We start from the raw sequence: 8,260 nt of genomic DNA on the forward strand, positions 1-8,260 counted from the left end.
GCCAGGTTTCATTCTGGGATCTGACTTTTCCAGTAGTAACAAGAGTTGTGATTGTAACACCAAGCAGAGTCTGTAATGGCCAGTGACAGAAGGAAGGGAAGGTGTCAGTCTTTTCTGAATGGGGAGTTGTGATTTTTGGTGATGGGAATAGCACTCTTTGTTCCTTATGGATAGCTTGGCCAGAAAGAGATTGTTTTGGTCATCACCTCCTTCCTCTTCCTCCTCATGTTCCTGCAGCACCTCTGAGCACATCAGATGTTGCAAATTTGGCAAGAATGGTCCTCAAACATAACAACATTTCAGTGCTTGCCTCCACATAGTGATCATAGAATTTACAGTGCAGAAGGAGGCCATTCGGCCCATCGAGTCTGCACCAGCTCTTGAAAAGAGCACCCCACCCAAGGTCAACACCTCCACCCCATCCCCATAACCCAGTAACCCCACCCAACACTAAGGGCAATTTTCGACACTAAGGGCAATTTATCATGGCCAATCCACCTAACCTGCACATCTTTGGACTGTGGGAGGAAACCGGAGCACCCGGAGGAAACCCACGCACACACGGGGAGGATGTGCAGACTCCGCACAGACAGTGACCCAAGCCGGAATTGAACCTGGGACCCTGGAGCTGTGAAGCAATTATGCTATCCACAAGGCTACCGTGCTGCCCACGGTTGGCTGCATGGACTGGTTGGCTGCAGTTTTTTCCCCAAGAGAAGTGATCTGATGTGCAAAAGTTGCAAGACTTTTTTTTTCAGGATGACCTTCAACTTCTTGTTGTTTACCCTGACATCATTGCCCATAGTAGATCAGCTTGGGGATTCTGTAGTTATCCATGTGGGAGACATGGTCTATCCATCCAAGTTGAAATTTCTGAAGAGTGGTCTCTATGCTATTAACTCCAGCGCAATGGAAAACCTCATTGTTTATTATTTTTGTCCTGATGGTGGAAGTGTTCCAGAGCTTTGATATGGTATCTGTCGCAGACCCAAGATTCAGTGCCATACAGCAGGTCGTTAAGACAATGGCTCATAGCCTGTACCTGGTGCTGGCTGAAACATAACCTTGATATTGGAGACACAGATTAGGAGACCAAAATCTTTGAGAGCAATGGAGAATATGTTTTCCATAGTCATTGTCAGCACAAGGCATTGTTACCCAATAGGCATCCTTGGGTTTGCCATGGTGGCACAAATGTTCGTGGCACAGTAGATCGCTGCAAAATGAAGACACAATGACTGCTTCCAGCATACCAGTATTGACCTTTATGATTTGCTGCTGGACAGTGAGGCACTAAAATCCTTTACATTTCTAATATGGGATAAAGTTGACATACTGCTCCAACAAATTGATATGCATGCAGTGTGTGTGCAAGCACGACGGGAAACCTGCAATCCTGCATGTTTGGTCCATCTGCTTCTCTCTGGCATAAGCATGTCTACAGTTCCAGCCTGGAAGGAGCCAGACACATCTTCACAGCCACTGGCACTGTGATCTTTGCTGTGCTCTGACATTGTAGTAATGATGATGTGGAGATGCCGGCGTTGGACTGGGGTGAGCACAGTAAGAAGTCTTACAACACCAGGTTAAAGTCCAACAGGTTTGTTTCAAATCACTCGCTTTGGGAGCACTGCTCCTTCCTTAGGTGAATGAAGAGGTATACATACCTGTTGGACTTTAACCTGGTGTTGTAAGACTTCTTATTGTAGTAATGGGTCCAGCAGGTGGCAGCCTTCACTGAGGCTATCCATACTTGACCTCATCCTCACCAACCTGCCTGTTGCAGATGCATCTGTCCATGACCGTATCGGTAGAAATGGCCACCGTACAGTCCTTGTGGAGATAAAGTCCCGACTTCACATTGAGGATATCCTCCACAGTGTTGTGTGGCACGACCACAGTGCTAAATGGGATAGACTTTGAACAGATCTAGCAACTCAACACTGGGCAGCCATGAGGCGCTGTGGGCATCAACAGCAGCAGAATTGTACTCAACCACAATCTGCAACCTCATGGCCCAGCATAGCCCCTGCTCTACTATTACCACCAAGCCAAGGGATCAACCCTGATTCAGTGAAGAGTGCAGGAGAGCATGCCAGGAGCAACACCAGGCATATAGAATCAAAGAATTTACAGTGCAGAAGGAGGCCATTCAGCCCATCAAGTCTGCATGGGCCCTTGGAAAGAGCACCCTACCTAAGGCCACACCTCCAACCTATCCCCATAACCCAGTAACACAACTTAAGCTTTTTTGGGGGGGACACTAAGGGCAATTTAACATGGTCAATCCACCTAACCTGCACATCTTTGGACTGGGAGGAAACCGGAGCACCCGGAGGAAACCCACACATATACGGCGAGAAATGCATAGACAGTGACCCAAGCCAGGAATCGAACCTGGGATTCTGGAGCTGTGAAGCTACAGTGCTAAATACTGTGCTACCGTGCTGCCCCTAAATCTAAAAATGAGGTGGCAACCTGGTGAAGCTGCAATACAGGACTACCTGTGTGCCAAACAGCATAAGCAGCAAGTAATAGACCGAGATTCCACAACAAAAGCATAAAATCTTAAAAAACAAATTCAATTTGGCGTGGCTAATCCACTTACCCTGCCCATCTTTAGGTTGCGGGGGTGAGACCTATGCAGGCATGAAGAGAATGTGCAAACTCCACACAGACAGTGACCCAGGTCCAGGATCGAAACCGTGTCCTCACCGCCATGAGGAAGCTGTGCTAACCACTGCACCACCATGCTGCCTACAAATGCATCAGATCTAAGCTCTGCACTGGCCTTGCCACATTTAGTGAACTATTACTGGGCAGCAAATATAGCCATAGTTATGAAGTGGGTAGTGGGGGAAGAGCCGACGTGTGAGCGGCTTGAGGCAGCCTCTTGTAAGAACACTAGCTTAGGCGCACTATTGACAGCACGTCTGCTGTTCTCGCCGGCCAAGTACTCCATGAGCCCGGTACTGGTGGCGGCTCCGAGGGTGTGGGGACAGTGGCAGCAGCATCTGGGTTGGAGGGTGCCTCGATTTGGACACCGATCTGCAAAAATCATAGATTTGCACCAAGGGGTTGGATGCGGGGTTCCGGGGGTGACAGCAGGCGGGGATCGAATGGTTTGGGGAATATTTGGGGGGGGCAGCTTCTTGGGTCTAGAGGAATTGGAAGAGGAGTATGAGCTGCCCAGTGGGAATAGGCTCCGATACGTAAAAGTGCAAAATTATGTTATGAAGCAGGTGCCATCCTTTCCCAACCTGTCGCTCCCGGGGCTACACAAGGTGTTGTTGAAAACATGAGTTGGCAAGGGCAGGGTGTCAGAGATTTATACGGAATTAATGGATCGGAAGGGAGCCCCAATAGGAGAAGTTAAATGGAAGTGGGAGATGGAGCTGGGGAGGGAAATGGAGGCTGGGTTGTGTGGGGAGGCTTTGAGGAGAGTGAATTCATCCTCTTCATGCGCTAGGCTTAGCCACATCCAATTTAAATTAGTCTATAGGGCGCATATGACTGGCCAAAATGAGCAGGTTGTTCGAGGGGTGTGGGTGGTGCATGGGAAGGCCCGCAAACCATGTCCACATGTTTTGGCCTTGTCCAAAGCTGAAGGGGTTCTGGCAGGGGTTCGCTGATGTAATGCCCGAGGTGCTGAAGGTTGTCCCGGTTCCAGAAGTGGTGATTTTCGGAGTGTCAGTAGACCTGGGAGTCCAGGGGACAGGAGAGATTTGGCCTTTGCCTCCCTAGTAGCCCGGGGATGGATTTTGTTGGAGTGGAGGTACTCGGTGTTGCCAAAGCCGGGCATGTGGATGAGTGAACTCGCGGAATTCCTTAGGCTGGAAAAAGAGGGTGAGTGGGGAGGTTTGCCTGGAGATGGGCAAAGAGATTTCCTGTTCTCTTTTTGGTTGTGGTTCTGTTTAATGGATATATATAAATGCATTAATAAAAATATTTTTTTTAAAGATCTAAGCTATGCAGTCCTGCCACATCCAGCCATGAATGGTGATGGACAATTAAACAACTGACTGGAGGCGGAGGCTCCACAAATATTCCCATCCTCAATGATGGAGGAGCCCAGCACATAGGTGCAAGGACAAGGCTGAAGGATCCATCTCAGTATTTCAATACAGTATTTCAATACTCAATACAGGGGCTGTTTAGCACAGGGCTAAATCACTGGCTTTGAAAGCAGGTCAAGTCAGGCCAGCAGCACGGTTCAATTCCCGTACCAGCCTCCCCGAACAGGCGCCGGAATGTGGCGACTAGGAGCTTTTCACAGTAACTTCATTTGAAGCCTACTTGTGACAATAAGCGATTTTCAGTATCCTCCGGGCTCCCCAGCATCACAGATGTCAGACTTCAGCCAATACGATTCACCCCACATGATATCAAGAAACAGCTGAATGCGCCAGATACTGCAAAGGCCATAGGCCCTGACAATATTCTGGCAAAAGTCCTGAACAAAGAACGAAGAAAAGTACAGTACAGGCCCTCCAAGCCTGTGCCGACCATGCTGCCCGTCTAAACTAAAATCTTCTTCACTCCCGGGGTCCGTATCCCTCTATTCCCATCCTATTCATGTATTTGTCAAGATGTCCCATAAACGTCACTATCGTCTCTGCTTCCACCGCCTCCTCCGGCAGCGAGTTCCAGGCACCCACTGCCCTCTGTGTAAAGAAACTTGCCTCGCACATCTCCTCTAAACCTTGCCCCTCGCACCTTAAACCTATGCCCCCTAGTAATTGACCCCTCTACCCTGGGAAAAAGTCTCTGACTATCCACTCTGTCTATGCCCGTCATAATTTTGTAGACCTGAAGACTTGTGTTCCAGAAATTGCTGCACCCCTAGCCAGGCTGTTTCGGTACAGCTACAACACTGGCATCCACCCGGCAGTGAGGAAAATTGCCCAGGTGTGTCCTGTACACAAGAAACAGGACAAATCCAACCCAGCCAATTAAGCCCTATCAGTCAACTCTCTATCATCAGCAAAGTGATGGAAGGAACCATCAACAGTGCTATCAAGCGGCACTTACTCAGCAATAACCTGCTCACGGATACTCAGCTTGGATTCCACCAGGGCCACTCAGTTCCTGACCTCATTACAACCTTGTTTCAAACGTGAACAAAAGAGCTGACTGCCAAAGGTGAGGTGAAAATGACTGCCCTTGACATCAAGGTGGCATTTGACCTAGTATGGCATCAAGGAACCCTAGCAAAACTGGGGTCAATGGGAATCAGGGGGAAAACCCTCCACTGGTTGGAGTTATAACTGGCACAAATAAAGATGGTTGCGGTGCTTGGAGGTCAATCATTGCAGTTCCAGGACATCACTGCAGGAGTTCCTCAGGGTAGCATCCTAGGCACTACCATCTTCAGCTGCTTCATCAATGACCTCCCTTCAATCATAAGGTCAGATGTGGGGATGTTTGCAGATCACTGCACAATGTTCAGCACCATGTGAGACTCCTTGGATAACAAAGTAGTCCATGTCCAAATACAGCATGACTTGGACAATATCCAGGTTGGGCTGATAAGTGGCCAGTTACATTTGCGCCACACAAGTGCGGGGCAATTATTATTATCTCCTGCGAGAGAGGATCTAACCATCACCCCTTGATATTCAATTGCATTACCATCGCTGAATGCCCCACAACCAACATCCTACGGGCTACCATTGATCAGAAACTGGACTTGCCATATTAATACTGTGGCTACCAGAGCAGATCAAATGCTAGGAAACCCACAGCAAGTAACTCACCTCCTAACTCCCCTAAAGTTTGTCCACCATCTACAAGGTACAAGTCAGGAGTGCAATGGAATACTCTCCACTTGCCTGGATGAGTGTAACTCTAACAACACTCAAGAAGCTCGCCACCATCCAGGACAAAGCAGCTCGCTTGATTGCTACCCTCTCCACAAACATTCAGTCACCTCACCTTCTCCTCCTCCAACGAACAGTGACAGGCGTGTGTGCCATCTACAAGATGCACTGCAGGAACTCGCCAAGGTTCCTTAGGCTGCACCTTCCAAGCCACAACCACTACCATCTGGAAGGACAAGAGCAGCAGATACCTGGAAACCCTACCACCTGAAGGTTCCCCTCCAAGTAACTCACCACCCAGACTTGGAAATATATTGCCATTCCTTCACTGTCGCTGGGTCAAAATCCTGGAATTCCGTCCCTAAGAGACTTTGGGTGTACCTACACCACAGGGGCTGCAACGGTTCAAGAAGGCAACTCACCACTACCTTCTGAAGGGTAATTAGGGATGGGCAATAAATGCCAGCCTAACCAGCAATGCCCACATTCTGTAAATTAATTTAGATGTCGTGCATTGTTCCTTGCTGAGGTTCAAGTAGGTGAATTGCTCCCTTTTTTTATTCGTCCTTGGGATGTGGTAGCATTTGAGCTAGCATTTGTTGCCCATCGCTAATTGCCCTTGAACTGAGTAGCTTGTTAGGCCATTTCAGTGGGGGCAGTTCAGAATCAACCGCATCGCTGTGTGGGTCTGGAGTCACATGTAGGCCAGACCAGGTAAGGATTGCAGATTTCCTGCCCTAAAGGATATTCGTGAACTAGATGGGTTTTTATGACAATCTGTAATGCTTTCATGGTCATCATTAGACTTAATTGCAGATTTTGTTTATTGAATTCAGATTTCACCATCTGCATGGTGGGATTCGAACCCAGGACCCCAGAGCATACTGGGGTCTCTGGATTACTAATCCAGTGACAATATCACTCGGCCACTGCTTCCCCACACCATAGCATTCTGCTGAGAGCCCTTCTACTCTTCCACCTTCTCCATCCTCCAGCAGCTTATCCTGCTCTCCTCCGCCTCCATTCATTCTCCAAGTCCTGTTGCATTCCAAAGGGATTGCCTACTCGCACACTCATGTCAGTGAGCAACCTCTTTGTGCAGAAACGTTGACATCAGCAAAAACCTGACGCACATTTATAGACTTTTGTAATTTTAAAAACTACTAAAAAAAACACAAAATGCTTCCAGAATAGTAACAATTAACTCGTAAGCAGTTGATGATCCCCTTAAGTAAAACTGGTGAAGTAGTTTGCTGAACATGTGTTCAGCTATGCAAGGTTAAGAAACAACTTTAGCTGAAACATTGAGCTCCAGAATGGAACTGCTGGCATCAAATCAGCATTATTAGTTGATAATCATGATCTGCACGCACTGCTTACTTCAAGGAGATCGGCAGATGTTCACTGCGTATGTGAAAATGTAATTACTAACATGACACTTCGGACGATTTGCTTCACAGTCATTTTGGAGCTATAAGGGTACCACTCATAGAACATAGTTTACCAGAATTCTCTGAAGAAAGTATCTGCTGCATTAAAGGTCATTGGATTTTTTTTTTAAACATCAAAATAGTCTTACAATTTGGTAACAGGCAATTCCACGCAACCAGTCCCTGCCATCATTTATACTCTATGTAAGCAAATAATTCTGATCCCATTTCCCACATCCATTCAACCCTTTTTCCTTCATCTGCCAACCCACTCAAATCTTGCGTGTTGACATAATTTCTGCTTCAACATCCAACACCCGTAGTTTCCTGTGTGAAGAAACTTCTCCAGCCCTCTGTTCTAAATCTCTTACTTAACATACGTTTCAGCAAAACCACATCTGCAATCGTGGAATACCTTTTCACCATGCCAAAACATAAGTAGTTCTAGACATTGGTGTAGTCTTTCAATAGAACAAAATCCCCCGAGACTGCATCTGTTTGTGACACAAAGAACTACAGGGAATTTACTGAAGCAGGTTTTTTTGTTTTGTTTTTGTGTTTGCTTTTCTCCGAAGTGAATTTGCAATGGATTCTCACAAACAGCCATCACCAACATGTCACAACAGTCACGAGAAAGGGCAGAGACTTTGAAAAACAAAAAGCAAAGTTTGTGACAACTGCATATGGATGAATTATTGAGTGTTTGCCCATACTGTAGTTTTCAAATGGAACATATTCTAAAGAGATGAAATGCCCACATTTATAAATGCAACTCATCTAAAATTCAGGACAAACTAACTAGTTATGAAATTTAAACAAAGTCCCAAATTACTTCTTAATGCTATGAATATTTAATTATCTAATTGCAGAGTGAATATTGCATCAAAAATTCTGAATTTGTATTAATTTGGATTATCAACTATTGTAGTTGAGTTTATCATGAATATATTCCTTCAGTTACAACACATGCCTTCATTGCATCAATATTAGTTTACATTCTCATTTAATGTT

This window comes from Scyliorhinus torazame, chromosome 15 (assembly GCF_047496885.1).
Source record: "Scyliorhinus torazame isolate Kashiwa2021f chromosome 15, sScyTor2.1, whole genome shotgun sequence".
In the NCBI taxonomy this organism is placed as follows: Eukaryota; Metazoa; Chordata; class Chondrichthyes; order Carcharhiniformes; family Scyliorhinidae; genus Scyliorhinus; species Scyliorhinus torazame.